The sequence below is a fragment of the Mus caroli genome, unplaced genomic scaffold (assembly GCF_978045245.1).
Source record: "Mus caroli unplaced genomic scaffold, Mus_caroli_1 scaffold_16, whole genome shotgun sequence".
In the NCBI taxonomy this organism is placed as follows: domain Eukaryota; kingdom Metazoa; phylum Chordata; class Mammalia; order Rodentia; family Muridae; genus Mus; species Mus caroli.
In genome coordinates this window covers 74,271,438-74,281,403 of record NW_028227271.1, presented here as the reverse complement: position 1 = coordinate 74,281,403, position 9,966 = coordinate 74,271,438, and the positions used below count along the sequence as shown (strand labels likewise).

Below are 9,966 nucleotides of genomic sequence, written 5' to 3'. Positions count from 1 at the left end.
AGATGTCACAGCAACAAGAAAGGAGCCACAGAAGCTGCTTCCTGACTTGTATCAACCTTGACTATGACCACAGCACCATGGTGTAGCTTCCCAGTTCAAGAGAGTGACCTAACAGGAAGAAGAACAATGGTAGCAAGTCAGAAAACAAGAGAGAACACGGAGGTCAGAATGCAGAACATTAGAATGGGTAAGAGTCACAGAGAAGGAACTGTAGATCTTGGTCTCTGAAGAGTTCCAGAGAGGTGTGAGCCTTTAGCTCTAAAGGTCCAAGATCCAGTGTGAAAGGTCGCAAATAGGCTGCTTCCAACGCCTTATCCTAATGCCTAACCTTGGAAATTTTCTTAGGCAAATACAAGAGTCGTACACAGGCAGAGATAAAGGCCCCAATGTCAGAGATCTGAAAGCTATAACATTTTTAATCTATGGGATCCTGAATCTGGGCTTATACAGGACCTGCAAGTGCAGAGAAAGCTACTTATGGCTGCTCAGTCTGTCTTCTTCTCAAGGTTTGCTGCTGTCAAAACTGAGGGGGTACAAATGGTCAGTTATGATAATGCCAGTAACATTAGGCAGACAGAGCAGGTTATATTTATGTATAAGGTGTGTGTGTGTGTACATATGTATATGAAACAATTGAAAAAAAGAGAGGATATAAACTTAAAAACAGAGCAAGGTTGGGAGGTATGAGAAGGTTTGGAGGGATGCAATGGAGCACAAATGATATAATCCTAGCTCTTTTTTTCTGAGTGATGTAGAGCTGCTGATGACATAGATGTAAACCTGGGTGAGCTTCCATCCACCCATGATTTCATCTCTCAGAGCATGATGGGTACTAAAAAGATCATTTGTTAGAGCCCAGAACACTGGAGTCCACTGACCAAATGCCCGTGGGTCTTGGAGCACATAGTTTCCTCTCTTGGGTTCTAGTTTTGGTTGTGCTTAATCTGTCGATGAAAATCTTGGAACAAATGAGCAAAATGACACCACAGGAGGTATATCCAAAGCAAGAAAACACTACTTCCTTTTCACGTGTCAGTGCCTTTCCTGGTGAACTTTATCCTGGCCAAGCTATATGCTTCTCGATCCTCACCCACTAATTAGGTTTTTGCAACTAGTAAAACTTTCTTGGCATTGGAAGGTAGGTGATGACAGAGCTCTTCACCAGGGTTTCCAAAGTGTTGGGCTTTGACAAACACAGACTCTTGGAAAGGAACATTGACTCTCAAGACCATGTTTCCTAATTAGATATTTAAGCTAAACCTCTGGAGTCAGAGATTTCTGCTACATTAATCTGGAATAATAATGTCAGGAAACCATTGTATGTTTACTAACAGGTTTACTTTGAATATGTATGTACAACTCATCATATTGGTGTTGAAAGTGTATTTACTGAAGGAGGCTTGTTGCTTCAGAGCTGCTCACTGAGGATAATGTAAACCAACAGCTTCCTACTTATTGTTCATTCGTTGCAAAGATTATAAAAGTGTCACTTCTTTCTCATTCAGTTACAGTGATTTTATCCATCTATACTAAAAGCACAAAACCAAATAAAATCTGAAATCAATTGTAAATGAAAAATCCACTTAAAGTCGTTACAGTCATACTAACTTTGCATTTAGTATCTATAATGATGACAAAAGCCTGTGTTGAATATCCTCTTTGCTTTTAGACATCAGGTTTTCTGTAAGATTCGGAGCAAAAGCGCACCACCAACAGGCCAGTCCAAGGGTTCGTTTTCACCATGTTGCTTCTCATGAATAATCAGACTCATAGAAACAAAACAAACTCAACAGCTCTTTGTTTACTGGTGAGGTTTCTTTTTTATGTTACCCAAGTCAAATTCAAACAACTTTTTAAAATATTCTTTTTGTACCAAATTGGTGATTAGGAACAGTGATCTAACCTCACTTTCATTTTGTATCAAGCCCAGACATGTGACTATAAAGGATGAATTTTCAGGTTGCTAAAAAATTCTGACCATCATCATGGTCTTTTTCAAGGTACTGTGTCTGCATAGAATATAGATGTCAGCAAACATCAGCACATTGGATGTATAATTCCATGATGATGATAATGCTGATGATGGTGATAACGATGGTGATGTTGATAATTGCAGTGGGAATGATGGTGGTGGTGATAAGTTTTTCTTTAAAATAATTTAGAAGTTCCTTGAAATGGAGACGTGTTCAAAGCATGTTTTTGGTACCTACTGTCTTATAAAATAATGCTATCAGATGATGCTCCTGTCTTCTACTGATATGTGGGGCACAGCAAAGATTGTTTCCTTGTGTCGCAAGTTGGTTCCAGGGTGGAAAAGATAGTTCAACCGTCAACAGCACTCTTTTCTCTTCCAGAGAACCCAGGTCCACAAACCTTTCAGAGAACTCCCAGCACCCACATGGCAGCTCACAACTATCTTTACAGTCTCCAGAAGATCTGATGCCCTCTCCTGGCCTCTGCAGGCATAAGGCAAACACCTGGTATACAGCCACATGTAGCAAAGCACCCCCCTGACACACGCACAAAATAATAAAATATTTTTTTAAAGCTGGGCCATGTAATAGAGCATCTATTTCAGTCTGGGTCACACAGCTAAGCACACATGGTACTTCACCACATTAATTAGTATATTTTTCTTCAGCATCATAGAATCCAGGTAAACTAGGAGAGGTGTTATAAACATTAGGAAGAGTCAATTCAGTTTGTGTAAGTTTATCACCCGTAGATATTGAAGGGCACTTAAAATTAGGTATGTCCTTCTCCACAGGAAGTAGTCCAGTTTCATCCACTTAAATTTGGAAGAATTGTTTATAAATTTTCATTTTGTATACTACTTGTAAAAGGATTTTTATATATTTTTTGTTGTTGCTGTAGTTTTGAGACAAGAGTCTCACGGTTTAGGCATGGCTGGCTTATATCGCACTATGTAGATACATCGGGCTGGCCTTGAACTCAGAGATCTACCTGCCTCTGTCCCCTGGAGTGCTGAGATTGAAGGTGTGTGCCACCACACCAAGGTGAATGTCAGGTTTTCTTATGCAGAGAAACTATACTACTTCATGTGCTACTTTTAACAATGTTTTAATGGGGTCTTTAGAGATTTCTTCTACATATACATTTACATGATATAAACCAGAAATTCCTTTACTTTTAATTTCCATGCCTTTTATTTCCCTCAAACAAGTGTGCTAGTTAGAACTTCCCATGCTCAATACAAGCTAGGGCGAGCATCTTTGTTTTATTCATGACTTTATAGGGAAACTTACAAGTTTCCACCATTATGCATGGATTAGCTGTAGGTTTTTATGAACAGGTTCTATTGTGTTGAGATCAATCCTTATGGATCCATTTTGTGATATATTTTCATTAAAAAAAGGATACGGACAAAACCTACCTCTATTCAAATACACTAATTGAGTTTACTTCTACAATGTGGTATGGTACATGAATTGATTTCCATATAATAAGAACTATCTTTTCATCTCAGCAGATAAATCCCACTGGATTGTGAGGTATGGCCTTTTGAGCTTGCTGATGAATTCCATTTCCTGGTATTTTGTTGAGGGTTTATTGTACATAGGTTTATCAAGTTTATATTTTATGGGGAAATTCTCATTTTTCTTTCACTCATGAAAGATAATTTTACCAAGCATGTCTTATTGACTTGTCTTTTGTATCTTTATTGTTTTGAATATACTGTTATGGATTCTTGACTTTATTAACATGTATTTGTTTATTTGTTTATGTAGGCTTGTGTGTGCCAGGGAATGAGAGTGGCGGTCAGAAGACAACTTTCAGAAGTCAGGGTTTTTTTTTGCCACTGTCATAATGTTTTTGGAATAACCTTGACTTGTCAAACACAACAGCTAGAGCCTTTCCCCATCAGGCCATCTCTCTAGCCAATCCACATCCTTTTCAAAGAGCTTCCATTTAGAAGCTGATATTGGAATTCGTTTCCCTAGTCCGTGAGGGTTGGTATTTTTCTCTGAGAAGTTTATAATTTTCCCTTTGTTTTTAATTATTAACCAGTTATATTATTTCATGATGAGTATTTATTTGGGTTTATCACTTTGGGGATTTCATGAGTTAAAATGTTCACTTTTCTCTCCAAGTTTGACAAGTCTGGTGGTTTCATAGACTCTCTGCCCTTTTTTATAGCTTTACCAAGACTAGCATTGTGTGTCATAGATCATGTATCCTCTAAATTCCCTGACTGTGTTCCATGACATCTTCCTACCATACCTGTCTTGCTCCTGAATTGTCTTGATGAATTCTGCTGTTAAAGCTATTTATTAATTTACGGTTCAGTTATTATATTCTTTATCCCCCAGATTCCAGTTGGAGGACTGCACTTCTTGAGAAACATTTGCCATTTGCTGAGCATTTATGTTTTATTGCTTTGATGTTGTCACTGCTTCCAATATTCATTCATTCATTCATTCATTCATTCATGCATTCACTTTATATCCCTATCGCTTACCCCTTTGCTGTCTGTGCCCCCTCACACATTCTCTCCCTCCATCTCTTACCTTCTCCTCTGAGAGGATTGGGGTCCCACTTTGGATATCCCCCCACCCTGGCACATCAAGTCTCTGCAGGATTAGGTTCTTCCTCTCCCACTGAGGCCAGACAAGATAAGTTAGGGAAACTGATTCCACAGAGAAGCAACAGCTTTAGGGACAGCCAGCCATTTTTTTTATTAGATATTTTCTTTATTTACATTTCAAATGTTATCCCCTTTCCTAGTTTTGCCTCCAAACCCCCACTATCCCCTCCCACCTCCCCCTACTCTCCAACTCACCCACTCCCATTGCTGGCCCTGGCATCCCTCTATACTGGGGCATAGAACCTTCACAGGACCAAGGGTCTCTCTTCCCATTGATGACCGACTAGGCCATCCTCTGCTACATATGCAGCTAGAGCCATGAGTCCCACCATGTGACTTCTTTGATTGATGGTTTAGTCCCAAGGATCTCTGGAGTACAGGGTCCCCATTGAAGGAGCTAGAGAAAGTATCCAAGCAGTCAGCCATTTTTAACAGAGAGAGACTGGCAGTCTAAATAAAGAGTCTGAGGTTCTATCTCATCCACTCTAAGGCGCCCTCTTGGATTTGGATATGCAAATTTCCAAACAGTAATCTTTCTGATGGGTGGCATTAGGGGTTTCAGCTTTAGAAGCCTATAAACATTATTCACATTGTGTACAGGAAATCTCTTTGTCTATCTCCCTTTGTTTGCAACTGATGACATCAAACTCTATCAGTCCCTTGGTTGCTCCATGTTAAACAGGAGAGTGACAACCCCTTTGGGAAGTGTCTCCAAAGACCAAGGATGTGGCAGAACTACCTGCTCTCCTCCCTTGCCCTCTCTAGGAGGTGAAGCCTTCATCTTTGCACACAGCTGTGTCCTCAGCAGAGCAGGTGTCCCTGTGACACAGCCTTTTTTCTTAACTACCCCAGGCATCTAAATTATGCCACTTCTGTCAGATCCTGAAGTAAATTGAAAAAGAATCCAGCCATCCAGGCAGTAAAATGAAAGGCATGTTCAAGGTATACAACGTTTTCTTTTTCTTTGAGATAACAGTCCTGGATTCAGGCCATTTCTGTAGCTGCTGCTTTCTGCTGGCTTGGAGGAAGACTTGATGCTTATGAAATAAGACCATTACTACACACATCCTTGCAGCTATTCATAGCTACTCAGAGTGTATGTTATGAAACAAAGAGAGGGTGAAGCTTTAGAAAGTTTAGAATGTAAACTTTATTATACTTATTATATGTTGTATTTGTTGTAAATTATAATAAATACATATGTTACAAAATATCATGCAACCGGGGAGGATAGGTATCTTGACAGGCCCTTGCCAATGTTTATCCTTGAGAAGTCATGCATATAACAGATCTAGCATAAAACATGTTTATTGGGAGAGGGGAGATGATTTAGGACCTGCAGAAGGGATAGGGGCAGACTAGTGGACATAGAGACAGACAGACAGACAGACAGACAGACAGACAGACAGACTGGAAGCAGAGTTACAATGGTAGAGAGAGGGGATGCTCATTGAGAACAGGGAGAGGGAGCAGAGAGAACAGGAGAGCTGGGGTGGCTGGCTGGGAGGTCCTTTCATCATTTGGCTCACCTGATAGCTGCAGCAGGAGATGAAGTAAGCAATTTCTAGGTCTCAGAGAGCAGGCAAGTAGAATTGCCTGTACACTAACAACCTATCTATTACATTTATCATATTATATATACTTTGCCATACTTTTAAACATACGATAAAGAAGTTTGTGATAAGTTTGTAGGTGAATGCTCAAGAAGAAGAGAACAGGAAGAGATGGGGGTATCATAAAGAATACCTACCTGGTTCTAAGAAGCATTTCTGGGTTGAGACAGGGGGTGAACCAGTCAGGTCATGTGCTTATCATTCCAAGTGGCTGACCAATAAGATGTCCAGGTGTGTCTTCCTCACAGTCATGCTTCATAGAGAGCATCTAGGCAGTGGTTCTCATTTACACTGTGAGAAGAAAGGTCACATGTACCAGATGAAGTACAAATCCTGCCTCATGTGTCTGGTCATGGGCCAGGACAGGACCAAGACTATTTCCAGATTTATACCAGGAGCAAGATCTGTCTTTGACCCCCACACTGCCTGGTCTGTTTTCATGTCCTGCTCTCATCACATCTGTGACAAGATAAGGTTCAAGGCTTTGAGAAGTGGCATCTTCCTGACATCATCCTCACTCCTGTTCTAACCTTTGCTTCTCTATGGAAATCCTCACTGCATTCGTCACCCACTCTGTTACTACTGCACGAGAGCTAGTTCATAGTAATCTAGTTTTCTTACATAATTAAATAAATAAATATATGTGTGTGTGTGTGTGTGTGTGTGTGTGTGTGTGTGTGTGTGCATGTGTATGTGCACGTGAAGGCAGACTTGGCAGCAAGCATACTTACTGAGACTTGGTGCTGGCCTCAGTTATATATTATTTTAATGCAATTTGTATGTTTTCTAATTGAACTGTATTTGTTCATGCAATTTATTCTGATTATGGTTTTCTCTCCCCCAGCTCCTCCCAGATCTTCCTCACCTCCCCACACACCCAAATCCATACTCTTCCTTTCTACTTCTCATTAGAAAACAGACATGTAAAATAATAATCATGAGTGTGCAAGACAAACAAACCAGGATAGGAAAAACAAACAAAGAGAATAAAAGAGCCAAAGAAAAAGCACAAGAAACACATGTAGATGCAGAGACACATATGGAGATCCCATAAAAAAACATAAAATTGGCAACCATAATATTTATGGTAATATTTGCCTGTAAGGTTAAAAGAAAAAAACCCAGACAAGTTATTATATATATACATATATATATGAGAGAGATGTATTGACAGACACTTATATGTAAAAATAGACATTTCTTTTATATATGAGTTGTCACTACCATTCTTGTTGTCCTGATAACCCAAAAGAAACCTGTTTTAGTCTACTCAATCTGCCATAATAAAATGCCATTGGCTGGTGATTTAAACAACAGAAACTTATTTTTTTCTCATAGTTTGACAAGGCAAGTCAAAGATCAGCATCCAGTTGGGTCAGTTTGGGCTACCTGTATCAAGGTCTTCACAAGCCTTTCCTCTGTGCATCCTTGATGGATGGAGACAGAAGCAGAGAAACATTTGTGTCACATCAAGCTCCTTTGTATAAAGATGTCAGCCCCATTAGATTAGACTCTACTCTCAAGATCTCCATTTCCCTTAATGACCTAAAATATCTTCCAAACACTAGCACACTGGTGGGTAAATCTTCAAAATATAACTATGTGAGGGTACATATTTTAATAAATTTTTCAAACTGTATTTGTTTTAGAATTATGTATTTATTTTATGTACATGAGTGCACTGGAGCTGTCTTCAGCACAGCAGAAGAGAGCATCACTACACATGGTTGTGAGCCACCATATGGTTGCTGAGAATTGAAATCAGGACGTCTGGAAAATCAGTCAGTGCTCTTAACCACTGAGCCACCTCTCCAGCCCAAGGATACATATTTTAGCATATAACAAATACAGTAAATTTTTACACAATTAAACATTATCTCAAGTGCCAACATTTCCAGTTTTCTTTGCATAATATCAGGACTACATACAGTGGTCATTACTACATTGTAACCATGCACTATGTATGTGGTTAATGACATCATGACACATGCTGATGTATTAATAGTCATAAATTTCCTAATATCCTATTCCACTTCTTAAAAATTAAATTTGTATTTTACTAAATCATAATGTTAAGATTGAAAGGTAACCTCACTTTGTATTTTGTGTGTGTGTGTGTGTGTGTGTGTGTGTGTGTGTAAAATATTAGTTGTTACTCAACAGAGAATTTAAAAAAATGGATTTTTCTATGAATAATATCTATTATGAATACTAAAAGTGAAGAAAAATGTAATTTTTGCAAGAATATTGTTTGATGAAGTTGTCAGAAATGTCTAATGGTTACCCTGATTACTCTCATGTATGTAATTGATTTTTCATGTGCTGTATATTTTCAGAAGATTAATTTATTTTATTTCTTTACAGTTTGGGAAATAGTATTTTTGTGTCATTTATAAAATATTATAATTACAAAAATGAAGCTGCTACTATTATTCAGAAATATATATTTAGAAATATACACATTCAGAAATATATATGTACATATATGTGTGTATATGTATGTATGTATATACACACACAAGCTTCTTTTTCAGCAAATGTAGGCTGGGAGCAATAGCTTCCTGTGATATCATGAATTTTAAGTAGTATTTGCCTCTATCAAATGGCTTGGGAAACTTACAATGCTATCAGCACTCCGTTCTCATTTTCATAGTAACCTGTTATTATCACCACATTTAAAGTAAACTGCATAATCCTTTTGACTGAAGACAGGTCATGTTATTGGACTAACTCCCTGTATTGTTCAGTAGTAGGTCTATCAAATAACAGGACTGCATTGATAGCAGTGCTGTGGTTGTATTGTATTTGCATCTTCCTAGAAGTATGTAGTTAAAAATAAGTTATGATTAATGCATGGCTTGGGGACTGAAGTCTACCCTAACTCTTTCGACCTTGGACAAATAATTTATCTCCTTTATGCTTTCAGATGCAAAATAAAGGAGATCACATCAGTGATTTATAACATCCTTTTAGATGAAACAATCTAGGATAATCTTATGAAATTAAAAACTAATTTCCTTCAGGCAACAAACATTTTAATCAGACGCATATAAAAAGTCTTCTACTTAATGGCATCCCAAGCCAAAATAGGATTTTAAATTTGAAGTCTCTCCCCTTTCAAAAATAATAAATATACATTATCATCAAATATGCATGTATTGAATCTATTAAAATAGCAGATTAAGGTTTAAAATGTAATCATTGATCAGAAATCCGTCTTCCACATCTACACCTTTCTTCTTTCTGTGAACAGGAATTCAAAAACAATGGGGCTCCCCATGGCTCCTCATGGCTCCTCACAGCTCCTCATCACGGCCACTCTGTTGACAGTACAAGGCTTGAAATGCAGTACACTTGCCATTTCAGGCTTTCTCCTGGAGCCTATTCACATGCAAGTTTTGCTTGACTAAGTAGAGAAGAGAAAGAAGAGCATTTCTTAATACTTGCCTCACGAATGCACTACAAAAATCCTACAAGCAATGTGTACAGCACATTCAGATAAGCTCCAGCATTTGTGCAGATGGGATGCATGTGAATTCTTCTATGCAGCTCAGGGCATGTTTGCACAGTGACCACACCAGGTCACTTTGCAAGTCAACACCTTTTCTTAGCAAGGGGGGTTTTAATCTGTGCACAGACAGGCCCATCTGTGTCTCTCTTACAACACTGTCTGGGATTATCTATGGAGGATGGGAGATCCTATCTCTAGCTTCTGCTCTCAATGGCTCTCAATGAACCATCGGCAAC

At 38.6% G+C, this 9,966-nt stretch overlaps 1 long non-coding RNA gene across 1 annotated transcript; it reads left to right on the top strand.

Moving 5' to 3' along the window:
- Positions 1 to 284: 284 nt before the first annotated feature.
- On the top strand, positions 285 to 2,518 carry LOC147000797 (uncharacterized). The gene is made up of 3 exons (XR_015045506.1): positions 285 to 506; positions 1,670 to 1,807; positions 2,355 to 2,518. It is a non-coding gene; the product is annotated as an uncharacterized LOC147000797 (long non-coding RNA).
- Positions 2,519 to 9,966: the final 7,448 nt, after the last annotated feature.